Below are 10,523 nucleotides of genomic sequence, written 5' to 3'. Positions count from 1 at the left end.
GCCTGATTTCCAGTCTTGTTCATGAACAAGAAGCAAGTTGGAGAAGAAAGATTTTATTCAGGTTATACTTCCATATTGCTGTTCATCACCAAAGACAGTCAGGACTGGAACTCAAGCAGGTATTGAAACAGGAGCTGATGCTGAGGCCATGGAGTAATGTTACTGCCTTGCTTCTCCTGCCATGCTCAGCTTGTTGTCTTATAGAACTGAAGACTGCTAGTCCAGGAATGGTTCCAGCCTCAAGAGGCCCTCTGCCCTTGATCACTAATTGAGAAAATGCCTTACATCTGAATGTCATGGAGGAATGTACTTAAGGGAGGCTCCATTCTCTGTAATAACTCTAGCTTTTGTGAAGATGATATACAAAACCAGTTGGGATATCAGGTGTAGGAGTTCTCTGGTGGAATTTTTGGGGTCAATTACATATACTGCCTTATCATCTGCAAATAGTGATTTTTTACTTCTTCCTAGCCAGTTTGTATCCCTTTGATCTCTTTTTGTTGTCTAATTTGTCTGACTAGTATATCAAATACTATATTGAATAGGTAGGGAGAGAGTTGGCGGCCTTGTCTAGTCTGTGATTTTAGTGGGATTGCTTCAAGTTTCTCTCCATTTAGTTTGATGATGGCTACTAGATTTGCTATATATTGCTCTTACTATGCTTAGCTATGGGTACTGAATTTTTGATCTAATGAATAAGCATGTTGAACATTTCTTTAGGTACTTTTCAGCCATTCAATATTCCGCAGCTGAGAATTCTTTGTTTAGCTCAGTACCTCAATTTTAATAGGGTTATTTGAATCTCTGGAGTCTAATTCATTGAGTTCTTTGTATATATTGGATATTAACCCTCTATTAGATGTAAGATTGGTAAAGATCTTTTCCCAATCTCTTGTTTGGCATTTTGTGTTAATGATAGTGTCCTTTGCCTTACAGAAGCTTTGCAGTTTTATGAGGTTATTGATTCTTGGTCTTAGAGCATAAGCCATTTGTGTTCAGTTCCAGAAAATTTCCCCAATGCCCATATGTTTGAGGCTCTTTCCCATTTTTTCTTCTATTAATTTAACTGTATCTGGTTTTATTAGAGGTCCTTGATCCACTTGGACTTAAGCTTTGTACATAGCAATGAGAATGGATTGATTTTCATTCTTCTACATGCTGACCTCTAGTTGAACCAGCATCATTTTTTGAATATGCTATCTTTTTCCACTGTAAGGTTTTGCCTTCATTTTAAAGGTCAGATGACCAGTTGTATGTGGGTTCATTTCTGGGTCTTCAGTTTGTGATCCTTAAAATCTTAAACATCTACATTCTTTTTTACTTCTTTCTGTTTTTTATCTTTATTTAAACAAAACATAATTTCATTCATGTCAAAATAGTTTACATCCTAAATAGTATATAATAGTAATTGTACATATTTTTAAACAGGAAACAATTTGGGAAAATTAAAGGTTAGAGGTATTATCCAACAATTTCTTCCAGCCCAAAATACATTGTAAGTGAGTGTGTGCACCAAATATAATGTATTCAATGACTAATGATGTTTAATGTTTCACAGGAGAAATAGATTGATTATTTTTGGAAAGTAAGTGCAGGTTCTTCAACACATATATTAGAATTCATTTACCCAACACATTGTATTCATTTATCCAAGGCATAGAATCCAAGCATAATTTATAGTTATTTTTGAATTATTCAAATGAGAAAAGATAAAGTAAAAATCCATATTACTGTGTCTGTTTCTACGTATTTCATTCTGCTTTGAATTCCATGACAATACAAGAAACGTCAAAGAGAGGACTCAGTGACTTGAAAATCAAATAAGTGGTAAAAATAAAACCATGTATCATATCATACACAATCCACACGTATATTTGGGAAACAGCTCCCTAAAAATAAAAAGGAAAGATCTGTGATACAGTAAATATGTTCACATAGAGATTGAGACTAGATCCCTCGTGTGTGCTTTCTTCAATGCAGGGCACAGTATGGCACATGTATAGTGATTCATACATGAAGAAACTAGGCCACACAGGTCCTTTTACAGAAGCAAGTTGGGTATTTTCTGTAAGTAAATAGAATCCTGTTCTGCACATCTGAAAGTCTTTTTTGGAAGACATTAACAGACCTTGAAGAATTTGTTGTTTCTTTGACATGAAGAGGAAGATCCTTGATTTTTTTTTTTTTTTTTTTTTGCTTTTTCTGCTCTCAATGACTGAGCCTCTGTTATAGGTTTAAAAGTAGCAATACTGGCGATGAAGATTTTGAAGTAGCAGGTATCTTTTTTTTTTTTTTTAACTTGAGTATTTCTTATTTACATTTCGAGTGTTATTCCCTTTCACGGTTTCCAGGCCAACATCCCCCTAACAACTATCACTCCCCTTTTTTATGGTTGTTCCCCTCCCCATCCTCCCCCCATTGCAACCCTCCCCCCAACAATCACGTTCACTGGGGGCTCAGTCTTAGCAGGACCCAGGGCTTCCCTTTCATCTGATAATCTTACTAGGCTATTCACTGATACTTATGAGGTCAGAGTCCAGGGGTCAGTCCATGTATAGTCTTTAGGTAGTGCCTTAGTCCCTGGAAGCTCTGGTTGCTTGGCATTGTTGTACATATGGGGTCTCGAGCCCCTTCAAGCTCTTCCAGTCCTTTCTCTGATTCTTTCAACGGGGGTCCTGTTCTCAGTTCAGTGGTTTGCTGCTGGCATTCGCCTCTGTATTTGCTGTATTCTGGCTCTGTCTCTCAGGAGAAATCTACATCCGGCTCCTGTCAGCCTGCACTTCTTTGCTTCATCCATCTTGTCTAATTGGGTGGCTGTATATGTATCGGCCACATGTGGGGCAGGCTCTGAATGGGTATTCCTTCTGTCTCTGTTTTAATCTTTGCCTCTCTATTCCCTGCCAAGGGTATTCTTGTACCCCTTTTAAAGAAGGATTGAACCATTCATATTTTGATCATCCGTCTTGAGTTTCATGTGTTCTGTGCATCTAGGGTAATTCAAGCATTTGGCTAATAGCCACTTATCATTGAGTGCATTTTTGGGTATATGCCCGAGAGAGGTATAGCTGGATCCTCAGGTAGTTCAATGTACAATTTTCTGAGGAACCTACAGACTGATTTCCAGAATGGTTTTACCAGTCTGCAATCCCACCAACAATGGAGGAATGTTCCTCTTTCTCCACATCCTCGCCAGCATTTGTTGTCACGTGAGTTTTTGATCTTAGCCATTCGCACTGGTGTGAGGTGAAATCTCAGGGTTGTTTTGATTTGCATTCCCCTTATGACTAAAGATGTTGAACATTTCTTTAGGTGTTTCTCAGCCATTCGGCATTCCTCAGCTGTGAATTCTTTGTTTAGATCTGAACCCCATTTTTAATAGGGTTATTTGTCTCCCTGCGCTCTAACTTCTTGAGTACTTTGTATATTTTGGATATAAGCCCTCTATCAGTTTTAGGATTGGTAAAGATCTTTTCCCAATCTGTTGGTTGCCGTTTTGTCCTAACCACAGTGTCCTTTGCCTTACAGAATTTGCAGTTTTATGAGATCCCATTTGTCGATTATTGATCTTAGAGCATAAGCCATTGGTGTTTTGTTCAGGAAATTTTTTCCAGGGCCCATGTGTTCGAGATGCTGCCCTTGTTTTTCTTCTATTAGTTTGAGTGTATCTAGTTTGATGTGGAGGTCCTTGATCCACTTGGACTTAAGCTTTGTACAGGGTGATAAGCATGGATCAATTTGCATTCTTCTACATGTTGACCTCCAGTTGAACCAGCACCATTTCCTGAAAATGCTAGCTCTTTTCCATTGAACGGTTTTGACTCCTTTGTCAATAATCAGTGCCCATAGGTGTGTGGGTTCACTCTGGGTCTTCAATTCTGTTCCATTGGTCTATCTGTCTGTCTCTCTACCAATACCGTGCAGTTTTTATCACCATTGCTCTGTAATATTGCTTGAGTTCAGGGATAGTGATTCCCCCTGAAGTCCTTTTATTGTTGAGAATAGTTTTAGATATCCTGGGTTTTTTGTTATTCCAGATGAATTTGCAAATTGTTCTGTCTAAGTCATTGAAGAAATGGATTAATATTTTGATGGGGATTGCATTGAATCAGTAGATCGCTTGGTAAAATGGCCATTTTTATATATTAATCCTGCAAATCCATGAGCATGGGAGATCTTTCCATCTTCTGAGGTCTTCTTCAATTTCTTTCTTCAGAGTCTTGAAGTTCTTATTGTACAGATCTTTTACTTGCTTGGTTAAAGTCACACCGAGGTACTTTATATTGTTTGGATGTATTATGAAGGGTGTCTTTCCCTAATTTCTTTGTTGGCTTGTTTCTCTTTTGTGTAGAGGAAGGCTACTGATTTATTTGAGTTAATTTTATACCCAGCCACTTTGCTGAAGTTGTTTATCAGATTTAGTAGTTCTCTGGTGGAACTTTTGGGATCACTTAAATATACTATCATGTCATCTGCAAATAGTGATATTTTGACCTCTTCTTTTCCAGTCTGTATCCCCTTGACCTCCTTTTGTTGTCTGATTGCTCTGGCTAGAACTTCAAGAACTATATTGAATAAGTAGGGAGACAGTGGGCAGCCTTGTCTAGTCCCTGATTTTAGTGGGATTGCTTCAAGTTTCACTCCATTTAGTTTAATGTTAGCAACTGGTTTGCTGTATATGGCTTTTACTATGTTTAGGTATGGGCCTTGAATTCCTATTCTTTCCAGGACTTTTATCATGAAGGGGTGTTGAATTTTGCCAAATGCTTTCTCAGCATCTAATGAAATGATCATGTGTTTTTGTTCTTTCAGTTTGTTTATATAATGGTTGATGGTTTTCTGTATATTAAACCATTCCTGCATGCCTGGGATGAAGCCTACTTGATCATGGTGGATGATTGTTTTGATGTGCTCTTGCATTCGGTTTGCCAGAATTTTATTGAGTATTTTTGCGTCGATATTCATAAGGGAAATTGGTCTGAAGTTCTCTTTCTTTGTTGGGTCTTTGTGTGGTTTAGGTATAAGAGTAATTGTGGCTTCATAGAAGGAATTCGGTAGTGCTCCATCTGTTTCAATTTTGTGGAATATTTTGGACAGTTTTGGTATGAGGTCTTCTATGAAGGTCTGATAGAATTCTGCACTAAACTTGTCTGGACTTGGGCTCTTTTTGGTTGGGAGACCTTTAATGACTGCTTCTATTTCCTTAGGAGTTATGGGGTTGTTTAACTGGTTTACCTGTTCCTGATTTAACTTTGGTACCTGGTATCTGTCTAGAAAATTGTCCATTTCCTCCAGATTTTCAAGTTTTGTTGAATATAGGCTTTTATAGTAAGATCTGATGATTTTTTGAATTTCCTCTGAATCTGTAGTTATGTCTCCCATTTCTGATTTTGTTAATTTGGACACACTCTCTCTATCCTCTCATTAGTCTCACTAAGGTTTTATCTATCTTGTTGATTTTCTCAAAGAACCAACTTTTGGTTCTCTTGATTCTTTCTATGATCCTTTTTGTTTCCACTTGGCTGATTTCAGCTCTGAGTTTGATTATTTCCTGCCTTCTACTCCTCCTGCGTGTATTTGCTTCTTTTTGTTCTAGAGCTTTTAGGTGTGCTGTCAAGCTGGTGACCTATGCTCTCTCCTGTTTCTTTCTGCAGAAACTCAGAGCTATGAGTTTGCCTCTTAACACAGCTTTCATTGTGTCCCATAAATTTGGGTATGTTGTACCTTCATTCTCATTAAATTCTAAGAAGTCTTTAATTTCTTTATTTATTTCTTCCTTGACCAGGATATCGTTGAGTAGAGCATTGTTCAACTTCCATGTATATGTGGGCGTTCTTCCCTTATTGTTATTGAAGCCCAGCTTTAGTCCATTGTGGTCTGATAGCACGCATGGGATTATTTCTATCTTTCTGTACCTGTTGAGGCCCGTTTTTTTAACCAATTATATGGTCAGTTTTGGAGAAAGTACCATAAGGAGCTGAGAAGAAGGTATATCCTTTCGCTTTGGGATAGAATGTTCTATAAATATCTGTTAAGTCCATTTCGTTCATGACTTCTCTTAGTATGTCTACGTCTCTGTTTAATTTCTGTTTCCATGATCTGTCCATTGATGAGAGTGGGTGTTGAAATATCCTACTATTATTGTGTGAGGTGCAATGTGTGTTTTGAGCTTTAGTAAGGTTTCTTTTACATATGTAGGTGCCCTTGCATTTGTGGCATAGATATTTAGGACTGAGAGTTCATCTTGGTGGGTTTTTCCTTTGATGAATATGAAGTGTCCTTCCTTATCTTTTTTGATGACTTTTAGTTGAAAATTGATTTTATTTGATATTAGAATGGCTACTGCAGCTTTCTTCTTCTGACCATTTGCTTGGAAAATTGTTTTCCAGCCTTTCACTCTGAGGTAGTTACTGTCTTTGTCTCTGAGGTGTGTTTCCTGTAGGCAGCAGAATGCAGGGTCCTCGTTGCGTATCCAGTTTGTTAATCTATGTCTTTTTATTGTGGAGTTGAGGCCATTGATATTGAGAGATATTAAGGAATAGTGATTATTGCTTCCTGTTATATTCATATTTGGATGTGAGGCTTTGTTTGTGTGCTTTTCTTCTCTTTGTTTTGTTGCCAAGACGATTAGTTTCTTGCTTTTTCTAGGGTGTAGCTTGCCTCCTCATGTTAGGGTTTACCATTTATTACCCTTTGTAGCACTGGATTTGGAGAAAGATATTGTGTGAATTTGATTTTGTCATGGAATATCTTGTTTTCTCCATCTATGTTAATTGAGAGTTTTGCAGGATACAGTAATCTGGGCTGGCATTTGTGTTCTCTTAGGATCTGTATGACATCTGTCCATGATCTTGTGGCATTCATAGTCTCTGGCAAAAAGTCTGGTGCGGTACTGATAGGTCTGCCTTTATGTGTTACTTGACCTTTTCCTTACTGCTTTTAATATTCTTTTTTATTTTATGCATTTGGTGTTTTGACTATTATTTGACGGGAGGTGTTTCTTTTTTCTGGTTCAATCTATTTGGAGTTCTGTAAGCTTCTTGTATGCTTATGGGTATCTCTTTCTTTAGGATAGGGAAGTTTTCTTCTATGATTTTGTTGAAGATATTTTCTGGTCCTTTGAGCTGGGAGTCTTCACTATCTTCTATACCTATTATCCTTAGGTGTGATCTTTTCATTGAGTCCTGGATTTCCTGTATGTTTTGGACCAGTAGCTTTTTCAGTTTTACATTATCTTTGACAGTTAAGTCACTGATTTGTATGGAATCTTCTGCTCCTGAGATTCTCTTTTCTATCTCTTGTATTCTGTTGGTGATGCTTGTATCTATGGCTCCTTGTCTCTTCCTTTGGTTTTCTATATCCAGGGTTGTTTCCCTGTGTTCTTTCTTGATTGCTTCTATTTCCATTTTTAATTCCTTCAACTGTTTGATTGTGTTTTCCTGGAATTCTTTCAGGGATTTTTGTGATTTCTCTCTGTAGGCTTCTACTTGTTTATTTATGTTTTCCTGCATTTCTCTAAGGGAGTTCTTCATGTCTTTCTTGAAGTCCTCCAGCATCGTGATCAAATATGATTTTGAAACTAGATCTTGCTTTTCTGGTGTGTTTGGATATTCCGTGTTTGCTTTGGTGGGAATAGTGGGCTCCAATGATGCCATGTAGTCTTGGTTTCTGTTGCTTGGGTTCCTGTGCTTGCCTCTCGCCATCAGATTATCTCTAGTGTTACTTTGTTCTGCTATTTCTGGCAGTGGCTAGACTGTCCTATAAGTCTGTGTGTCAGGAGTGCTGTAGACCTGTTTTCCTGTTTTCTTTCAGCCAGTTATGGGGACAGAGTGTTCTGCTTTCGGGCATGTAGTTATTCTTATCTACAGGTCTTCAGCTGTTCCTGTGGGCCTGTGCACTGAGTTCACCAGGCAGGTCGCTTGGAGTAGAAAAGTTGGTCTTACCTGTGGTCCCAAGGCTCAAGTTTGCTCCTGCGGTGTTGCTTATAGGATCTCCGCGGGGGTAGCAACCAGGAGGACCTGTTCTGCCTTTTCAGGGAGGCCCTGTGCACCAGAGTCCCAGATGGCCTTTGGTGTTTTCCTCTGGAGTCAGAGATGTGGGCAGAGTGTAGTCTCTCTGGTTTCCCAGGTGTGTCTGCCTCTCTGAAGATTTATCTCTCCCTCCCACGGGATTTTGGTGCAGAGAACTGTTATTCCAGTTGGCCCCTTGGGGTTCTAGTGGTGTCTCAGACGCAGGGGACCTGCTGTTACTGTGCCCTTATCTACGGGAACCCAGAGGCCAATCATACAATTTCCTCTTGGGCCAGGGATGTGGGCAGGGGTGGGCAGTGTTGGTCGTCTCTTCTGCTCTGCAGTCTCAGCAGTGCCCACCTGTCTGGGCGGTGAGCTCTCTCTCCCACGGTGTTTGGGAGCAGTGAGCTGGTATCTTTTTTTTTTTTAATCATCAGATATATGGTAAATACAAATAGTTTGTGCTTTACATATTTAAAATTTAACAATATTTTATGGAATGTGATGAATAAACCATATAAAGTTGTTGACTAGCAAAAGATTTTGTCAGAAGACATGGATCAGTGAATAAAACTAGTTGTTGCATTGGAGACGATCTGCTTTTGTTTTCTAGTACCCAAATGTGGTTAACAACCATTTATTTTTAGTTTTTTTTCTTTTTTTTTTTTTCGGAGCTGGGGACCGAACCCAGGGCCTTGCATTAACAACCATTTATAATTCTAGTTCCAGAAGATTTGATCCCCTCTTCTGATTAACACTAGCCCTGGGTGTGCAATTGGTTCATCAGTATACATGTAGGCAAAACACTCATAAACATAAACAGAAAATAAAGTAAAACGAACAATGGTAGATTACCATAGTTTAGAGATTCAGGTTAGAATGTTGCATAGTGAGATGCCTGCTGTTTATTGATTATTACCGGTCAGAAAGCAGATTGTTCTTTCACAATAATTGTGTCTACCATTAGCAGGAAGGAGAGGGAAAGTGAGTAATATTATGGATATAGACAAAAACAACCATCAAAACAGCATTAGCAAGGAAAAGCAACAACAAATTATCACAGAAGCTAATACTCATGAGCAGACTAAAAATAAATTGCTGGAGTGAAGAATGAGGAAATAGCTCACTATATAGTCACTTTAGGGTTCCCTAAAATGGTCTCCCTCTCTTCTCTCTTTTTTATTTTACCTATTATATTTCTTTCAATAATATTCATTATTTGTGGACTTCAGAATCATGAACACCATGAAGAATATAGATATTACTCTTAGAAGATGGTTTAAGTTTCCCTAAAATTGAGGTGGGTAACTTGGATTTTAACTTTTCATGTATTCCTTTGCTGTCTGAAGTACTAGTCAGCATAAGGCATATGAATCCAAGTGTTGTGTGTGAATATTTAAAACTGTTCATTTTGAAAAACAATATTTACTACACTTGGTCAAACCACAACAAATATTACGGGCATGTGTTAAGTAGGGATGTGGGCACAGGAAAGATGAGGATGAAATTATGAGTATGGGATTTAAGTTTAAAGTAAGATTGACCATGGTGGATTAGGAATAGGAAACAGGAGTGTTGGGGAAGAGGCAAATAGTGCCATGGGTTGCTCCTCGTCACACTGCCTATGTGGGAAGAAATAGAATGTAAAACAGTGTTTGACCAATGAAGAATGGAAACTTGGAAAGAATATATCCATAAAAAAATAGAAGTCTCACAGTTAAATGCTGAAAGGCAGAATAGGAGATGCTGAGCAACAGAGGCAGTTTTGACTGTGGACAATTTGAGAAACAATTTGAGATCTAAGGGTGAAGAGCTGGAAAGTAATGGAGTCGGAGTAATGGACCTGACACCTGGAAGAGTAATAATTATATAGGGTCAAGGTAAATCAACCAACAGGGAAGAAACAGTTTATCTGTTTAGAAAACAAAAGAGTCACTCCCTCATCTATATCATTGTAATATCTATTTGCTCAATACTGTACAACAGTTCTTGTTTTAAAAAAAAATAAGAGTGATGTAAAGTACTGTCCAAGGTAAAGCAAGACCCACAAAAATGCGCCACCTACTGGCCATGGTTCCTTCATACAGGACAGCTCTGCTATGTAATTGTGAAACTCTCAATGTCACAATTATGCAAGACGATGAACTTCACAAAACTAAAGAAGAACAATGTTTGAGCAAAAGGAAGCAGTTGCTAAGGCAAAGACCCTCTGAGTAATTGGAAGAGAAATAGTATTTCCTCCATTGGAGAGCATGGGGTTGGGGAGTGTGCTGCACCATAATGCTAATAATGTAACACCTCTTAAGTATTTTAGCTGTGACAATAAAATCATATCCCATATTCACTATCTCTGAAGTAGCCATAGACCCAAGATGTCAGGAGTATTCTCATTATGTATAAGACTTAGAAATTGATCCTTGCTTCTGCTGGCACCAAGACAGGAAGTTCTTCTTGTTGGATCTCTATGAAAACTTTTTGCTCAACTGATGGGTCTCTATTTTTCAGATCCCACCAGGG

At 38.3% G+C, this 10,523-nt stretch overlaps 1 long non-coding RNA gene across 1 annotated transcript in view; it reads left to right on the top strand.

Moving 5' to 3' along the window:
- Nucleotides 1-5,392: 5,392 nt before the first annotated feature.
- LOC148006284 (uncharacterized) overlaps nt 5,393-10,523 on the top strand; it is a 392,633-nt gene continuing 387,502 nt past the window's right edge. Inside the window, exon 1 of the long non-coding RNA XR_015686659.1 lies at nt 5,393-8,184. This is a non-coding gene — a long non-coding RNA (uncharacterized LOC148006284). The remainder of the gene's footprint in view (nt 8,185-10,523) is intronic.

This window comes from Rattus norvegicus, chromosome 4 (genome assembly GCF_021556685.1).
Source record: "Rattus norvegicus strain SHRSP/BbbUtx chromosome 4, alternate assembly SHRSP_T2T, whole genome shotgun sequence".
Classification (NCBI taxonomy): domain Eukaryota; kingdom Metazoa; phylum Chordata; class Mammalia; order Rodentia; family Muridae; genus Rattus; species Rattus norvegicus.
Note: the sequence above shows the minus strand (reverse complement) of the source record. Positions and strands in the feature narration are given on the sequence as shown.